The following is a 19,785-nucleotide window of genomic DNA, read 5'->3' on the forward strand; positions in this document are numbered from 1 at the left end:
GAAAACTGCGACAAATTTACTGAGAGAATTTTAGGTTATCTGTTGAAGGATGTATTTGCTTGAAGAATCCTACATGCATTGTCTCTGTATACTGAATTACATATACAAATAGGTTCTGACCTGTTTAATTGAATGAGCAGAATGAGGGAGCAGCACTAAAGTATTGACATTCAAATGTGTTAGCATTGACAAAAATGGCTCACTGAATAGACCTATAATTTGAACATGTAGTGAGAGTTTAAATACATTTATTTTATGCTGACAGTAAGATATATTCTGAGGGATAAACAGTGTAGCTCAAGGCTACTTAAAGACAAAAGTCAGAGAAGGCAAAGACAGCATGTGAATGCATACCTTGCAAGTCTAAAGTGAGATGGTCCTTTGCTGAATGCAGAAACATAAAGAAATGTACAAAGCAATCACAGATTAATGATAAATTCTTGTAATATTACTTCACGTTATTTCACACACAGTATTGTAATATTGTTTCACATTTGTGAATATGTAATATTGCAGCAATAATTCTGTGTTCCTACATAGCTTTTTTTTAAAAGCTTTCTCTCTGAGTAGAAACAAGTGAGATGTATAAGCAATGCTGAGATGTTATTTCATCTTAAAATCATTCAAACTATTATCTTCTAGTAGAGCTGGGCGATATAAGATTTTTTCATATCACGATATGTTTTTTTCATTTCAGGCGATAACGATATATATCACGATATAAGCCAAATAACTATATTTGTAAGATTTAAATGTGCCGTTGCTCACAAGTAAAATGTGAAATAATCAGCAGCTTGTTTTTATTTAAATATTTATTTCCCATAATAAGTTCAACAGGGTAGATGTACTTAAGGAACATGAGACTTTTTCAGATAAATAAAGGCAAATATCGCAAACTACACAAAACGCAGCCGCTAAAGCGTTTAAGTTTCAAAATAGAACAAACAAAAGATTACTAAATTGTCAATTCCACTTACAAACAAAATTTTAATTCTAAAAATAAATCTTAGTTCATTTTACAGAAGAACAGACAAAACTGACTAACTTTTGTCAATATCAGATACACTGAGAACTAAAAGGAAATTCTCAATCTCTCCTTGTTGTATAGCTTAACTTTTCAAATAGTTTTAACAGTTACTTTAGTCTGACAAAAGCCAAATGACGAATTAGCGCTTTCAGTCAGAGATTGAGCATGCACCGGTCTTTCCAGACTTGCTTTCGGCACAATTTACAGTGCGCGCTACTCTGTTTTTTGTCAGACTTGAAATAGCTGAAATACCTTCACACTACGGAACTTCTATGGCTCTTCCGTTCGACAATCTCTCCGGCATTGGAACCATCTTTTTTTTCTTTGGTAACCTTCGCTCACGCTCTCGGTTGATTTTTCTCTAGTCAGCAAACTCATTTCCTTCTTTACCTGGGCAGCCCGGCTGGCTGCTTCCCAAACAAATACACATGTGCACCTTGGCACTTGTGCTGCATGTAACAAGTCACGTGACGTGACGCTGCGGCTGTGATTGGTTCGGTTCTGCGCTACTTAATTTGGATTGGCTGTTCTTTTTTTTTTTTTTTTTTTTTTTTTAAAGAGGACAAGAGCGATGAGGCCTATCGCAATAGTTTAATTTTTCTATCGAGAAAAAGTTATTTCGCAATACATATCGTTATCGTTCTATCGCCCAGCTCTATCTTCTAGTAATAACAACCTGAACCTCTGTGACAGTGCCTTAACAATAGTTTGTAGATTATTTATACATTATATATTGAACTTATGCGGTCCTAATATTTGCTAGGTCAATAACGAACACATAAATCAGATTGGACTTATGTATGAGGTTGTGAGAAACAGCCTTACAGGCTTAGTTGATCATTTAATAAACGGAAGCACACAATCTAGGAAATTAAGATACGTGTGACCTTTTCTAGTGTACTATGGTTGTCCTAGCTTTAGGGCGACATCAGTGTACGTGTGTGTGTGCACACTTATAGCTCCTGCCTTTGCCTGTCTGATACACAGGAAGTGATCCCACAGCTTTTTGAAAGGTCAGGACAGCTGTGCCTTTTGCAGCCATGACATTGGATTAGCAAATCTACAAACATATGTGTATTTAGGCATGAGGCAAGGCCGCCTCTGCATGATTCAAAAAAACAAAGGTGGTCATTCATTTTATGTGAATGGCCTCCATGAAGCCCCCCACTTTAAATTATGATTCATACAAGATGCTAGGACTGCACGATTTTGCATAAAATGAGAATCACGATTTTTTTGCTTAGAATTGAGATCACGATTCTCTCACGATTTTCTTTTCCAGTATAAATATTTATTGCACTTATTAACTGCACATCAACTTCGTAACAGTTGAGACTGAACATAAAAACAATAAATAAACATAAAAACAACAAATGTCTCACATTTTGTCATTGCCGCAAAATGTTGTACTGCTTGAAATTCCGTCTCCACCGTTGCTCGACACTGCGTGTATAGAGCAGGTAGTGCAACAATAGAAAAATAGTTGCAGGACGGCACTGTGTAGTGTTTGTCTAGGGTGTTGATCATTTTCTTAAATCCCTCGTTTTGCACAGTGTTGATGGGAGCCATATCTTTGGTCAGGTGATAAGTAATAGCCTCCGTAATTTCTTTGTGCCTGCGGGAGTTCGACGTGTATAGGGAAGCGCTGTATAAGGTTAACGTTATTGATGTTTGGGTGGTTGACCGGGACGGATTTTCTCCTGTCACTTTCTCGTCATCCTGACGTGCTCTCCGTTGTTTTTTTTCCCTGCCAATTTTAGCAGCCAGCTTCTGTATCACGTGGTATAAGGCTCCGCCCTTGTCATTTGTTGAGCAGGAAGAGTGAGCGCTTGTTTTCATGCAGATTACGTCCCAGATCAAAATGCGGTATAATCGTCGTTGTCTTTTTTTTTTTTTTTTTTTTTTTAAATCGTTGTCATTTGGAAATGAGATCGCACATAAGTATGAATTGAGATCGCGATTTTCTAACGATTAATCGTGCAGCCCTACAAGATGCGTTATATGGGACCAGTGTTAAGGTGTTAAGTTGTCACAAGAATTTCTTGCTATTCATGGTTGAATGATTTTAATTAATTTTCTGGTATAATTAGCATTTGTATCACATCGAGGACTGTGAGCCACATGTAGTGGGTCATCCATGCCATCCATTCAGATTGCCAGTCCCTCCTGCCTTAGCCCTCAACACACCTCTTCTCCCAGCAGTCTTGTGTGCAGCGTGCTCTGGTGGCTAAAGGTGCTCGTTAAAGTCCATAACTTATCTCACGTTTGAAGCTAATGGGAAGAATACTGGCTACAGTGAAAAATAAATTACATTTTTCCCCCCTCTCTCTTACTGCCCTCCTAACCTGTAGCGTAATATAGCAGCGGTGAGGCTATGCATTACAGATCTTAACCATTAGAATTTATCTGTGTTGCATGACGCTGACTGATGCATTTGGAAATAATGTACTGGAGTGGAGCATTACAGGAACCCTTGTAACTAATGGACAGCTCTCGCCTATGCCTGGCGATGTATATCATTCAGCTGGACGAGCTCATCAACTCAAGCAGTTCTCTGCAGGGTTTCCTAGCCGGGCAAGTGACTCGTGGTTTGCATTAAAGACTCTGGCAATAAAAGCTCCTCCTTACCTCCACTGGTCATCATTCTGTCTCTTGCTCTTTTCCTACCTATGCTCTTGGTTGATTAAAGGCAGACTGCTGTCGGGTGAATTTTTATTAATTAATGTTTCAGACTTTTTTCTTTTTTCTTTTTTTATTTCTGACTTTTAATGAAATGTCCTTTAAAGGCTGCTAGTGGTTCCACATCAATTAAAATGAACAACTTGTCTGTCAGTCTCTTTTGCAAATCATAAACACAGAGAAAAACACACAGAAAAGAATCTTGAGTCAACAATGTACACATACCGACTTAAAAATTTAAACTCTCTGAATTTATTTAATGTTGCAGTCTTTTAAACAGCTTAATCATTTAAATGTTTCTGAAATAAATAGTTACTTTCCCTTGGACAACAGCTTCAGGTCACTGAAACTAATAGTTCTTCTAAAAATATACAATTAAAAAAATTTACCTTTTTGGGGGTGAAACACTCATCCTATAGTTTGGTGAGGTTTGGAGAAGAGTCGCAAAAAATGATGAAATCTAGCTCTCAGGGCCATTCAAAAATTTATAAATGGAAAAAGTCTTTTGGAGTGCAGAGTTTTAGAATTTTCCAAGGTCTCGTGGACTTAAAAGTTTGTACAAGATTTTTCAATTTATTTATTTTATTGTATTTTTACATTTTCTTTTTTTTTTTTTCCCCCAAGAGAATCCATGACATGAATTTAGCCAAATAGGTGAGCCAATATTGCGTTGGGAATAATCCAGCTGATAGATTCTAAATATTTGCATTCAATATGTGTATCAGTGGAAGTTGTAAGACCTCTCTTTCCTAACTTCATACATAACATTACTCATTACAGAATAGACTGCAATTCATTTACACTGGACTATAAGCACAGCAGAAAGTCTTTTTTTTTTTCCTCCATGCTTCTCTTTGGCTCTTTCCACATCCCTCACTGCTCCACATTTTTATTTAATGGTGTTTATGTTTTAATAGCTGCACCAGACAGTAGCTGCTTGTCTCCACAGTAATGTAAAGAACAAGGGATAGACCAGATGAATTCCATCCACACAGAGGTCAGAGATACAGAAAATGAATAGCAATGTGGATCCCCCAGCAGGCAGTAGGAGAGTCAGACTAATAAGAGCATAACAGAAGAAGAGAAGGGGGCCCCTGGGAACCAGCATAAAGGTTTTCAGTACATTTTTAAAAGAAAGTGGTCTGAAAATATAATGATGCCTGCTTTGAATTGCATCAGTAATCAGGGAAGGAATTTGTTCTAGGATATGAAATAGGATTGAAATTCCCCAGTTGTGTTGAAGAATGGGCTTTGTAGGTGGAGGGCTAGGTTAGTAGGGGCGAGAGGGGAAAGTATGGAATGAAATATGTGAGTGAGCAAAATGGATCCTTGAACTTGTGCTTTTTTGGCAGGTATTGAGCATAAAGGAGGAAACTCATTATTCTTATTCTGTTGTCTCTTAGAAATTGTTGCTGATGGTCACAAGTATTTGGCAGTTAGCGTTGTCAAACAAATCAATTTTCAGATGCCAATCGATACTAAACATTAGTGTCAGATTAGATGCTCATTTGCATCATTACTGATACCGTTATTGATCTTTACATCCTCCAGCTGACACACTACTTTATACAGCATTGCTGCAGGCAGGCAGGCAGAACCACTCCTAACTTGTGAGTGAAGTAGCTGACATTCACGACACCGAACAAGTCTTCATGAGGAATTTTACATTTCTTTTCCGTTTTCAGTAAAAGTCAGGTCTCTAAGACCTTGAAGTATTAAATAGTGTTACCCTGACTCGCACCTCAGCATTAGCTGCTTAACTATTAGCAGTTACCCAATAGCATAAGTAGCCATTATAGCATTAAGGAAGCAACTATGGCTAATAATGAAATAGTAAAAGCTTCAGTCAGCAACTGGGGATATTTTGTGATGTCTGGCACTGGACCATAGCAACAGAGTGCATGTTTTGTACATTTATAAAGGTTTTGTGCAGGCAGTTGCCTTTGTTTGTCTGGCGCTGTCACATTTGAATCTTAGCATATTCCATGTTTTCTTGATTTCTAACTTACTCACTTCTACTCCTGAGGCAGTGTGGATTTCATCAGTCTCTGAAACACTGTGATGGATCTGTTAAACACTCCGGTAACCGTCTACTACCACTGCCACTCTGTAGCATGTAAAAAGGATATGTTGGGTCCTCAAACTGGAGGCCAACAGACAGAAAGCTATTATCTAACAGCCTGCCATTAAAAGGTTGATTGTGCCAGTGCCGGAATAGAAATGCTCCATAGCCAGCCCATTTTCACATAATTGACATTGTCTGATTATTTACTGAAGTGCACATTTTCAGTGTACGTTCATCGTGGTTCCACTAGGTGTTATATTTTATTATTTCCTTTATGTCATTTTACCGTGTAGCTATCATTTCTAATCTAGCAAACTACATTATCCTATCTGCACTGGTATTCCTTCAACTGGGCTAATCAACCCCCAAAAAGTGCTTTTTCCTTTTGGGAATGGTTACCAATAATACATTTCAATTTCAGAGCAGTGAATTATCCCAATTGGAAAATGAGAATTTCTGTTGCCCCGTATTTATTTTTGCCACACGTGTTACAGTCCTAGTTCTCCATTGCATGTCCTCACAGAGGCACTGCTTTGAGGTGAATTATCATGGAGCCTTATCTTTGCTCCCAGTCACCCTGTCAGCACTTTTTGATGTTTCCATTGTGCATTTGCAGATAGAATTTGTAATAAGGAGTCATTATGATTTTGAGTTCTTGTTAAATAAAAGTAGTGATCCCTAGCAATTAGCCTAGTGAATCTCTGGTTGGAAGAACTGTTTGAGCTGGTATTAGTCAAAAGATTTGGTGAGGTAGCAGCTAGATGCTGATGACTGACACAAAGACTAAATGTTTGTGATATATATTTCTAATAAATTAGCCTTACTGTAGCTAGTATGAGAATTATCCACCAATTTACCTTTATGCCATTTTTAGCCATTTTTGTCTGCTTTTGTGTTAGTGTAGCTTTATACACAAATCAAACTGGATTCTCCCCCCCTTTTTTTTTTTTTTTTTTTTTAAAGATGTTTGTTAAAAAGTTGTTAATTAATTTTTTTTGTTTTACTCTTTTAAAATTCATTGAAATGCTACATTGAGATGGTTTTTCCAAATACTGGGAATGTTCAGGTTTTTTCATTTTAGAAGGTATTTGTAGGTCTTACAGTGCTGAAGATTCTAGATTTATTCTCCAGAAAAAAAGACCTTAAAAGATACTAAAAGTCTATATTTCTAAAGGTACCAAAAAATTGTCCCCCAAAGCCAGCTCTTTAGTTTAAAAAGAGAAGTTTTATTATCCAATTCCAGACTTTTTGGGAAAGTATATAACTCAAAACTAAAAGCAAAATTGACTAGTAGAGTTTCAGCCAGCACCATCAAGCTTACAATCTGAAAGGGGAAGTTTACAGCAATAATCTAAATTGTGTTAAATCACTTAGCATTTAATTGGTTAATTTGTCCATTTATATTATGCTTCTTATCTTATCTTTGGGTTGTACTGATTGAATGTTGATATGATATGGTTTTTCATTGTGCTCTTGTGTTTGGGTTGGTGTGGAGTTCTTAAAGTACATTTTGTCTGGGTTAAAAGTCTTACGTTTTACTTGGTAAATCTTGCAGGCCCCATCTGCTTATTAGTAAGACTCAGGAAAGGCAAAACTAATGTGTGTGGGTTTTTTTGTTTTGTTTGTTTCTTTTTGTAAAGGGTTGGCTGAATTCAGCTCTATGTCTGTAATTTGAGAGCTTATTACCTGTGATGAATTATGGTATCACAAAAAAGGCCTTTGGGCTCACTTCTCCTGTGTCCAGTGAACACCTGCACTACTTCAGAAGGCTTTGTACAGCCCGTGTTTGGAGGATGTATTGTAATTTAGTTCAAAAAGCTTTTATCTCATATGTAATGTAGAGGTCTTTCAGGAACCTGGGCTGACAAAGACTTTTCATGTGCTTCTTTTAGGTCTGAAAAATCACTCAAGATTAGCATGCTAATGATTGGCAGTGAAACCTGTGAAGATCAAGACAATTGAAGTCTTTTCTGGGTGCCTGAAGATAACAAATAACCTTTAACAGATGAAATGCTCTACTTCCATTAAGTAAACTCCTAATTTTCAGTGCAATTTGTGAAGGTAGGCATTTCTTTTATGTTTTGGAGTCACACATCTGCCTCCAGCTCATTGTAGTTGATTATACTTAGGTCCTTTTTGGGGTGTGTTCCTAGAGGATCTGCATATTTTCTTCCCAGCTCTACTTGATGATGTTGCGCGCTGCTTGAGTTCTGAGTGGTTCATTTAGGAGGCCTGGTGCTGCTGTTTTGTCACAGTGGAGAGAGATCAAAGAGGCTACTTAATACCAAGGTTTAGGAAGAGCTAGAACATCCATTTCAAGCAGTGTGCTGTGCCTGTTGTGGCTAGCATCAGGTCAGAAATAATGAGCATGGTATAATAACCCTTTAGAAATAAAAATCTCCTCAAACATGGACATCATACTGTGGAAACACAGCTTCAACAAGCTCTCCTCAGGGAAGCAGGAGATAAAGAGAAGCACAGGTATATGCGCGGCCAGGTCACATTGTGCACGCTGAACAAATAAAAAGTGTGGGTGGGAGGCCTTGGCAGAGGGCAGGCACAGACAGTGGCTTCATAACGGGTGAACAGTGCTATGTGTTCAAGGATCCTGTTTTGAAGGTACTTGGGAGGGCTGCACTTTGTTAAACACATCTGCCCCACAGTTCACAGTAGAAGGAGGCAGAAGAAACATTCATTGATTAATGTGTGTCAGTAATTGTTACAGTAAAAACGAAGGGTCTGGTTTATTTCTTTTGTTATATGTCCCCCGTTTATTTTCTCTGTCTGCTGTTTTGGCTTGCTTTGCTGTTTTTTGGAAATACATTGTTGAAACGCACAGTTAAACACACCAAACGCTAGTAGGTTGTGACCCACTGTTCAGCAAACCTAGCCTCAGTAGTTGTTAGAGGAGCCCCAACGTTTACAGACAATACCCTGCAGTGTGCACACCAGCTCATCTCTCTCCATGTACTGCCCTAGGCCACGGGTTCCAGACAACCCCTGCCTTGTTACACCTCTTGTACACCTCACTTTTGCACTCTGTTTCTGCTTCTTTTTGTCTTTCCATGTATCTTTTTTCCCTTTTATTTATGTTAGATGAGTCTGTGTGTAATCAATCAGGATGTGTGCAAGACTAAATATGTGTTTCAGAAGTTGCTTTTACAATAAACTACATTAACAGGTCTTTAAAACAGATAAAACAACATACTGCGTTTCCATCTGAACAAACAATGTATTTAGAATTACAGCACAAGTCGTAATAATAGGGTGATCATGGCTCAAGAGTTGGGAGTTCGTCTTCTAATCGGAAGGTTGTCGGTTCGAGCCCCGGCTTGGACAGTCTCGGTCGTTGTGTCCGAGGCCTTGAGCCTCGCCTCTGTCAGTGCACCCCAGGGTGGCTGTGGCTACAATGTAGCTTGCCATCACCAGTGTGTGAATGTGTGTGTGACTGGGTGGATGACTGGTTGTGTAAAGCGCTTTGGGGTCCTTAGGGACTAGAAAAGTGCTATACAAATACAGGCCATTTACCAATAATACAAGCGATGAAACTTTATATTCAGTGTATAACATTAAAAATACTTTTAATTTCTTACTTATTTTGCAAACTTCCTGCCATGTTTAAAGAAATAAAGAAAGGCTTGCCTGTTAGATGGTTTTCTAATGATTGTGCATGTTAGGCTAGTGTGGGAGCCAAGGCCAAGTTGAATAACAGCCTGTCTCTCTAGGCTTCACAGAAGACCCACTATCTCTGACATCGCCACACATCTGGCAGTCAGCCTAAAGACCATGCCATTTAATTAGCTCTAATGAATAATAATTTTGTGCATGAATCAGCTCTTAATTCTGCATAATTACAGTACAATTTGTAGACGAGTTTCATTAAGAATGCATCTATAACTAACTACTAGACTAGAGGGGTACACAGATCTGCAAATAGAGCATCTTTCTTTCATTCTTCTTGTTTTTATTTGAAAACAAAATACATTTTTTTGCAAAAATAATGGGTCAACTTTGTATTCTCTGTCATTAAATTTGCAAGGTCAGACAGAATGACCAAGGCTATAATAGCTGCTGAGACAGCAGATTGCCCAATTAGATGAGGCCCTTAAGCTGCTCTCTGCACTAAAGCGCTGTGACCTTCAAATCATTGGAAAGATTAGTTGGAGCTGTCCAGCCTAACAAGACTGGAATTTGCTTGTGCCTGTTTTCCTGGTAGAATAGTCTGAATAGCATTCTGCATGAAGGCAAGAGTTGAGCAAATTGGTAAATATGTTCTTATTACAAAAACATGCCTGTCACTTCTTTGTTTTTTAGGACTTAAGGAAATTGACTGCTAACGCTGAAAAGATTCTGTCATGCCCTGTGTAGACCTAACCTTACTCCCACATTCTTCACAGTTTGACTCTCTTCTTCCTATCCCCTTCTTTCTCACTATGCTGGTAATGCATTGGAAAGAAGAACCAAAGTCACACTACATTAGTTTGGTGGTGGCTGTTGCTACAGAGAGCCATTACTCTTCCCTGACAGTATCAAAGAGAGCAGCAGAGCTGTGCTGTGCCTAGCCCACTACTCACTCTCGCTCTCTCTCTCTCACCCTGCACCACTCGCAGGAAATTGCCTCATACTTCAGCAGGCAGGAGGTGAAACGGCAGCGACACCCATGCATGTGTCACTTTCTAGGCTCAGGGCTTGGGTGGGAGTGGGCTTTGGTGTCACACACAAATGCTGCCAGGGGAGCAGTAGAGGAACACTGCCCAGGGGATGTGGATCTAGGCAGTGCTACAGAAGCTGAGATCTGCTGGAATACAGTGATGACAATTCTTCGGGCTATGTAGACTCAGCTGCATTGAACATAGCACTAATGTACAGCTCAACACACTGTGCTCTGCTGACTGATCTGCTGTTCTGGGTTAATCATTTTTCCTACTTCGCTGTTAATGTGAATGGAATAACTGCTAAGTACTTTACAGAAATCTTTTGACACAGTCTACATAGCCAAAACACTTTAGTGGTGACTAATTGAAGCAGGTGGAATATACTTTTAAAAGTGAAGAAGTACTGAAGGTTGGAAAGGAGGTTAAAGTGTCTAGGACTGCTGCTTTTGGGACTTTTGGGTAAGAATAATAGTAAAATAAGGCATTAAAGAAATTAAATTAAATCCTTTGTCATAAGGGATATTATTAGCTACTCCTAATACAATTTTGCTGGTTTTAAGAGACACTGAGAATAAATGAGCATATTTAGTTCCATATTTTCCTTCATAATGGTTCAATTTTTTTTACACTGGAATTTTTTTTTTTAGCACAATCTAATACTTTAGGTTCTGTTAAGTAAAGCTTAATTAGGCTGTTAAATGTCAGGCATTTTATCAAAACACTACAAGCTGCAAACAAATGTGCCTCAGTGCTTGGTAGAGTATTGAAGTATTTGATGTTTCCAGGGTAAAAAACAACAACCTAAAAACGCATGCAGCACAATTTTAGATATAGAAGGACGACCTTTTTCAGGGTTTGGTAGGTTCTAAAATTTCGATGATGTCGTTACAGCTTTTCTTGCGTCTTACCACACCGTAGAATCAGTCTGTGCAGATGTCTCAAAAGGACAAATGTTTATTGCTGTTATAAAGCAGCCTTTGTTGTGATTGTGTGTGCTCCGTGTCCCCCCCCTCTCCTTTCATTTTGGGCTGGGCTGGGGGGGGGATTGGTGCAACCCGCTGCCTCTGCAGCTCTGTGATTAGAATGGGAGGGAGGGAGAGTGCTTCTCAGCAGGACTCTCTGTTTTATATTCATCAAAAGAGCTGCCTTTGATTTGCTCCCTCTTTGACGTGTGACAGCATGGACTGCAGCACCACAATGCTGCTAAGGAAATCATGCACTTACCACCCCCTATTCCACACCACCCTGACCCCCTCCACCCTTTTCTCCCTTCTCTTCTTCCTGCCAGCCATGACCCCCCCCCCCCCCCCCGGCAACTCGACTATTAAAGTCAGCCACTGTCCCCCCCACCACCTCCTGCAGCCGAACCCTCAGGCCAGCGCACCAGCTTATTAATTTCTTCATTATTATTGATATTGCTGCTCTCCACAAATCATCAGACTTTTGCCAAGGTCATCTTTGCTGAAGGTCTGCCCCCACTTGTTTCTTGCACCTCCCGTCTCGAGAAACGGACAGACAGGCTGAAAAGATGGCGTGCTCACAGGCAGACAGTGTGTCCAGTTGTAACAAAGAGACAATAGACGAAGAGCTAAAGCCTTGAATAGGGCGCGATGATAATGATACGATGTTGACGATTACCACAATACCGAAGATGAGACCTTCATTAAGTCACTTTGTCATTAGTGCTCTACTTGTTGTGTTCTTTACAGAGTGCCATTGATTCTGCTATTTGTCTGCAATATCATAAATGTTCCAACGAGCCTTCTGCTTATGATCGTGCGGTGTGTGACCTTCAGCTCATTCGCTGTTGGAAGAAATCTGCAGTTTCCCCGGTGTTGACACAGAAGCCCACCCTATAACCACCCTAACTATCACATCAGTCAATTTTGCCTAGTCTGTGATAACTCGTACTGCAATCACATACACATTCATACATACACCTTCACCTCACTGTTCAAACACTGTTTCCTTTCACTATGCTGCACAGACACGCACACACGCATAGCTGTGTTTGAACAGGACTGCTCTGTGCCATAGAGACTGTGCTGGTTATTAACAGCATGAATTATTTAAGAAATTTCCAACTCTGCAAACACTGGTCGGAAGAGACAAGACGCAGGAAAGAGAGAGAAAGGGAGAGAGTAGCTGTCAGCATGCATGTTCGATCCATCAGGCATAAACTGAGGCTATTTGCTGTCTAAATCTGTATCTCCGAACTGGTGTAGCTAACACGGTTGAACATGGCCAAGGTTGGCTTCCAAAGAAAGAATATGTCACATCGTCCATTTTGATTCTAGAAGTTTCAAATTAATTGGATTGCATATTTTGTACCAATACAAAAAAACGTATTGAGTCCATAGCATGGAGTGGTATGCAAATGTTTGACTATTATGTATAATTGGGTCCAACATTTGTCGCACAAATACACTGATTTTATTTTTATTTTTTTCCTCTGTACACATCATAGTAACTTTTGAAACAAACCTAAACATATGTTTCTGCAGTATTTTCTAGGTATGTAGAAAGCAGCAAAGTGCATATCTATTATACATGATATCTACAGGCCTTCAATTGTTGGTATTTCAAAGGGAAGTTTTTTTATTTAAAGCTTTGACATAGAAATCATCTGCATTACTTGTGTGTATGCTAATTTACCAGACATATAGACTCAGGCAAAATGTCATACATCAAACCCACTTTCCCTCCAAAATGTAAAAATCCATGTTCTGGTGGTTCTGTGCCTGAATAAAAATGAGACAGCGGTGTACTTTAACTATAAAGATGTAATGTTTATGCTCATCTCTGCGTGCCACCTTTCTCACACTTTGTCTTGACCTTAAAGTGTCTCTTTTGACAAGCAGTCTTCAGTTCATCAGTTAGCTCTTAAAAGCTCTTTGCTTAGTTGCCCAATACAGGAATGCTAGCTGAAGTGAGAAGGCATCACAGTAATAGCTAGTCACTGTGCATGAATAATAACAGCATTGGGGGTCACAGCACCTTTTGGTATGTGTAGGCATCAGTTTGATTTTTCTTTCAACTGTGATGGAGTTTGATTGGAGTTTGATGCTGGGCTCTCACCATGTGATAGCCCTCCTCAGCACAAGATGACACCATGATGTTCAAGGTGAACATTCAGTAGCCCTGCATGCATGCATGCATCTTATCACTGTCTCCCTAATGGTCCTTCACTTAGCTCTGAGGCATCTTCTCCAGCACTCAAGCCAACGTCACCCTCTGTCATTTCAGATGTTCACTTGCCCCAGTAAGCAGACAGAGACGTTCGGCTCGTTCGCTTCTGTGCCACTTGACAGAGAGGGACTGCAAAGAAGGCAAGAGTAGATGAGAGGAAAATAAACTAAGAGAGAGAACAATGTTAAAGTATGCAGCGCTGCACTTTGTGTCAGAAATTGTCCACCCCCACCCCTGCTACCTCCCTCTCCCTTGTAATCTCTGAAGCCATGGTACGGTTTGTCACTGTTAAGTTGATATCAAACTTTGGTGCTCTGTCTGTGGACTCATATATCTGAAGCTTCACTGTTGCACATAAACCCCATAATCCTTCTCGAAAAGGACAGGTAAGTGTCTCTGTGCTAAAAACTCACTGCTCTCTTCTCTGAAAAAAGCAGTATTCTTCTTGGTTATTTTCTCCTACCATTCATTTCCTTGTGTAGCCAGACTGCTCTTTGGCCCCACAGGACAGCCTGAAGCCAATGGGTGATTCCAGCATTTATCCTTTACTTCACAACAACTCTAACAGTGAAGATCAGAGCTCATTCACTTATAGTTTGGCTGACTGCCAGTTCTAAACTCCACTATCATACCAAAGTCTGCTTAGTGATGTTAAAAACCTATACTTTTACTTATAGTTGTGTGTTCTTGTTCTAACCAGATTGAAGCTGGCAGATACAATAATAGTGAGTGGGCCAACACTCTATACAGTAGCTGTATTCATTATTTATTTATTTATTTTAGTGGCACAGATTTGGCGGGTGAACATCTCCAGTGTTATCTTACGTCTCATTGATATGTCATCCATCTGCACTTGTGCCAAACGCCTAACGCTCTATGCAAACTCCCCACAAGATGTCTGTTTTTGTAAATGGGTTGAATTTTCTTCACTATCTGACAAATCCACTTATCAGTATAACTGTAGCAAAGTAAATCATGTCAAAAGGAAGAGACAGAGGGTGCATTTGTTTGCTTTCTTTTTAAGGGCATCCTGTATTCTGTTTTATTTATGGTGTTTTTGTATTATAAAGTCAAGTTTGTTGTGCTCCACTATCTTGTCATTGGTTTATCTTTAGTGTGGTTTTCTATTGTCTGCTCTTCTCCTGCTGTAGTCAGGAGTATTTCATAGGGCTCTTGACACAACCGAGCCTTGGCAACTCACCTCCTTTGTTCTCTCAGGAAAGGATGCCAAATTCAATGGAAAGTAGAAAATAGGAAAATGCTTCAAAGTCAGTACTTCTTACCCATTGGAGCAATATATTTGTGCACTTGGCACACAGTAAAATTCTTTGCCCCCCCCCCCAGATAGGATAGAAAAATAAACATTTAATATGTGTGTAAAGTTGGAGCTTTATCACAACTACAGCGTACCACAGCTGATCTAATCTTATCTGTAACATCTACCCAGGGCAATCTCTAAGTTTAGCAGAACCAAATAAATCACAAGGGAAAAAAATGCTCTTAACATTCAGACACCTATTCTTGCATTAGAGAGCTTTTGGCAGGGCCAACTCCAAGCAATTACTTCCTAGTGGTCAGCATTTGGCCTATCTGTGTGGATTAACGATGAGAATGCTGACCTAGGAACTGGTCAGCCGTGATGCCTTCACACCTGAGTGAGTGGACTCTGGGCTCGACTACTGCAGCGCCTAGACTGTCTAGAGGGATTGCGTATTAGGGGGAAGGCTCAGTTCAGTTGGAGACACATTTGGCTGATCCCTATATGCAACCAGAGTTCCTGTCTGTCTCCCATACCAATAACCTCCAACAGAGGTGAAGCTTTTGAAATGAACCACTGCATAATGGAGATAAACTCAAGTCACAGGTCATAGCTCAAGATAAGAGCCAGTATTTAACTGGGCAGTTTCATACATCATCTCTCCGCCTTGAAGCAGTGGATAGTTTGAAATAGGCTGAAGTTTGATTGCATGGAACAAAATGTGTTTGCCCATGTGTGACTACAAGTTAATGTTTTTTCTGTGAGTGTGTGAATGATTATGTGTACATTTGTTAAACAGTGTTTGTGTGAAAAGGATAGGGAGTGACTAGGACTTTGCTTGGGTGTGAATGTGTGTGGAGAGAATGAATGTATGGGTGCGGGCCTGTGTGCGTCTGTTCTGGCAGTGAATGTGATTGTGTTTTGATTAGGTCTCAGTGGTGCGCCAAGTTCAGGCCTTGTTGAGATTCCTGCCACTCCCACATCCCCATCGCTTTCTCAGTTTGACAGCTGATGGGATCTCAGATGGAATGTGCATGTGTGAATTGCCAGCAATATACATAACAACCTAATTTCTTCTCTCCATCTCGTACACCTTTTCCCTCCCTCTTGCTTTCATTCACTCCTCTGCCTCCTCTCTTTTTATCTGCAGTCATTAAGCTGTCTGTTTCTGTCTGTCTTTCGATACACTTCTCATACAATATACAGAGTTCAGGAGCAGTGTCAGCCCCTGCATTTTGGGCTGTAGGATTTACCGTGTTGTTTTTTTTCTAGTGAAGGAAATCTGTAGCACAAAGTTAAGTCGTCAAAATGGTCTTAGTGATTGTATGCACAGTTCTGAATTTTTACAGCATTAGCACTGTGGAACTGTCACTGTTGTTTATTGAATAAGAAATTGAATGGTACCCAGAGTACAAAGACATACAGTTTAGGTTAATTCACTATCCGGTTGTTCAGTGATGACGCGACGAATCCTACTTCCGGGCCTAAAGTAGTCTGCGTTTAATATGGCTTTTGTGTTGTTAACATGTTTAATGTTATGTATTTTCTTCTATTTGATCTCAAAAAGCTCCTAAAACAGTGATCACTGTTGACCTCCCTCGGCTTTTATTACCGCTAATCATTCATTTAAGCTCAGTTTTTAAAACCTTAGGATGTAGCTACAGCCCAGCCCATGCAGCAGTATATGAATGACTAACCTCGTATTGTGGATGGATTATCTCAGTTGTTCTCCTGGCTGAAGTTTGGTCCTTTTACAGCATCCTGCCATGCGATTACATTTGTTCCTGACCACCGAGAACACTCACGTTAACTTTTATCGAGTGGGAAAAAAAAGTTAGCTTGTTTATATTATGCTAACATAGCTGTGTCGCTAGCGGTCACGTAGCACATCATTATATACCAGCTAGCCCAACTTCAGTAACCCTACAAACGTCACTGCTGTTTAGTTTTCTGTCTTCATTTATGTTGGAAGTGATAACAGAGCTGTACGTTTTAATTTGTTTCCAAAACCCCGCAGTCAGGACATGCTATATTGTATTTAGATAGAAGCTAGCGAGCCAACTCCCTGCTAACTTCTAACTCCGTTAAATGTCATAAATTCCGTTTTCATGGATGCCTGGATGTTAAACTCAATTGTTACACCTGGTAGAGCAGAACGCTGATCATTTTATTAAAGATGAAAGACTTTAGACAGTTTTTCAACTCTCAGTAATGCCATAGTGATCGTTTGATATATGGACCTGCAGCGGAGTTTAGGTCCAGACACGGCTAGTGACGTCAGACTGAACAACCGGATAGTTACACAACGCATTTTTTTTTTTTTTTATTATTATTTCACACTAGAGTTAGTAAGCCAATCTTATGTTTTCAAAACAATAAGTGTTCCAGACTTCCAAGTCCTATAGGTATAGTAAATAAGTGAAATTCTCGATCTTACTGATCATCAGCTGAAAAGACAAAATTCTTACCCCCAACTTTGTCAGATGCTGACATTTGGGCAGACTCATCATGACGTGACATTTTCGTGCAACAGAAACTTTTCTGACGTCCATTGTACTACAAGGTACCATTTTGGTGAACAAGGATGTATGAAAATTTAAAATAAAAAAATAAAACATTGTTGAGGTGCAGAGTGAGGTCATGTTAACAATTAGTGCTGCCACGATTAGTCGACTAGTCACGATTACGTCGACTATCAAAATCGTCGACGACCAATTTAATAGTCGATGCGTCGTTTTGAAACTTTGTAAGATCCCAAAAGACGCAGGAATAAGTAGTAGGATTTAAGAGTGTAATAACGGACTGAAACAGAAGATGGCAGCACTGCATATACAAGGATGCCATTTGCCATTAAACCCCGAAGAAGAAGAAGCTGTGTCCGAGAATTCATAGCGCGGCCTTGTCGCTACCCAATCCGTACTGGAAACCCGATCGGTACCCCGCATGCTTCCTCTCTTTGCCAACATTGCGACATTCAATATATTTGAATGATACGGTTAGCGCCCAGTCAGTGTTGCCAACTTAGCGACTTTGTCGCTATATTTAGCGAGTTTTCAGACCTCCTTAATGACTTTTTTCCCCCCTAAAAAGCTACTAGCGACAAATCTGGCGACTTGTATTATTGGAGACTTTTTTGACAGTGAAAGCGCATATCGCTCTTACTCTCAACAAGCAGCGGTACCGTGGGCACCTCACCCGTGCCAAAGCGCTCACGGGCGGAGGATAGTCCCATCTATGCGTCCAAACTGCAAATGAATCCCACATGAGCCAAGCCGCTGCTCCAGCACTGACTGTAACGCAGTCAGTTCTTCTTTTACTGTTATGTTGTTTTGTGGATCACAAGGTTTAAAACTACTTATAAACATAAACACACACACACACACACACACACACACACACACACACACACACACACACACAACACAAACAAACAAAGTAACTACACTAGAGTGCCAAAGAATGCAGCTGTGTAAACTTCAAATATCTGCTCAGTTTATCAAGACACCACATATTTTCAAAAGCGCGCAACGTTTTCGGAGACATCTGTTACCCACCAGCTCGATAGCTAACCGGGGGCAAGGCTCACTAGCCGGCAAATCGTTTTCAAACCCACTACCATCTTTCGCTACTCAGGTTAAACATATATAAGTCACTTAGATAACTTAAAAATGTTATTGTTTGGCTTTTTTCAGTATTTTATTTGTTCCTGAGTAAATCTGTTTGGCTGAGATTAAAGTTATAATTTTTACACAGCTGAATAAACGTCAAGCAGACAACTGATTATCAGAAGTGTGAGATGCTCGAGAATATACTCCGGTGTCCCATTATATTTTAGATAGCAAGGAGCAGATGGCTGAGTTTATTAAACTCCACCGAAACAATCTGCAAACTTCATTAAAATTTAACAAACTATCATCTTGTCTTTATTTTTAGTTAGCACATACCTTAAACACTTAAAGCTGTAAGCTAATGATAGTTATATAAGAGCAGATGCATGCTGGTGCAATAAGCTGTACGTTGTACGTCCAATGGGCGCATGATCTGATTAGTCGACTAATCGCAAAAATAATCGGTGACTAGTCGCCTATCAAAATAATCGTTTGTGGCAGCCCTATTAACAATGCATTAAAATTTGCCTTAGATTCACCGAGGTCTTCAAGGTCAACTTAATGATTTATTGGTTAAAATTTACAAAAAGCCATATACCTTAGAAACTGTGATCCTTACAAGTGTGTTGTGTATTGTCAACATAAAGAAGGTACAATATCAAATGTAACATATGAAGATGTTACATTTGATCTCTGACCTCTCCTTCAATGTCAATAGATTGATCTGAAGACCAAAGTGGTAATAATGCTAAAAAGAGCTATTTAAAACAACTGTATGTTTCTTACTGGAATTATTTGTAGGCATATAGGGAATGTTTTATGGGGATTCTAAATGTTATGTGACTTTGGACTTCTTCTTCAAGGTCAAATAAGGTCAAACCTTATCTTTAAAACCAAAATCTACTGCCTTTATTATGTACGTTACAGTAACAGCTTAACCATTTAATAGTGCATCCTCCGACAGAAAAGCACATTTGGTTATGGTTTAGTGGGCTACCACCTTGCTACTTTGCTAGTGCTACAATTGAGCATCTCGGTGTTAACACCAGCAAACCCACCTGACCAAGCATTACAGTACTTACCATCTAGTTTGAGGCACCTGGAGTCACAGTGGGGTTGGATAGGCCAAATTGGATAAGCAGAAGAGGATGGGTAGATGGATGGATAGATGATATAAATGTCAGGCACATTTTTGTCCAGGGTTTAGCCCACATCTTGCCTTACAATAGCTGAGGTGGACTCCAGCTCGCCTTGCAATCTTCTGAAGAATATATTGGAAAAGCAAATGGGTGGACTGATGACAG

At 39.7% G+C, this 19,785-nt stretch overlaps 1 long non-coding RNA gene across 1 annotated transcript; it reads right to left on the reverse strand.

The window, feature by feature from the left end:
- Nucleotides 1–961: 961 nt before the first annotated feature.
- On the reverse strand, nucleotides 962–17,708 carry LOC120721324. The gene is made up of 3 exons (XR_005693151.1): nucleotides 17,522–17,708; nucleotides 10,488–10,496; nucleotides 962–972 (listed from the first exon to the last, which is right to left on the reverse strand). It is a non-coding gene; the product is annotated as an uncharacterized LOC120721324 (long non-coding RNA).
- Between the last annotated feature and the right edge of the window lie 2,077 nt (nucleotides 17,709–19,785).

Source organism: Simochromis diagramma, unplaced genomic scaffold (genome assembly GCF_900408965.1).
Source record: "Simochromis diagramma unplaced genomic scaffold, fSimDia1.1 OVJJ01000603.1, whole genome shotgun sequence".
In the NCBI taxonomy this organism is placed as follows: Eukaryota; Metazoa; Chordata; class Actinopteri; order Cichliformes; family Cichlidae; genus Simochromis; species Simochromis diagramma.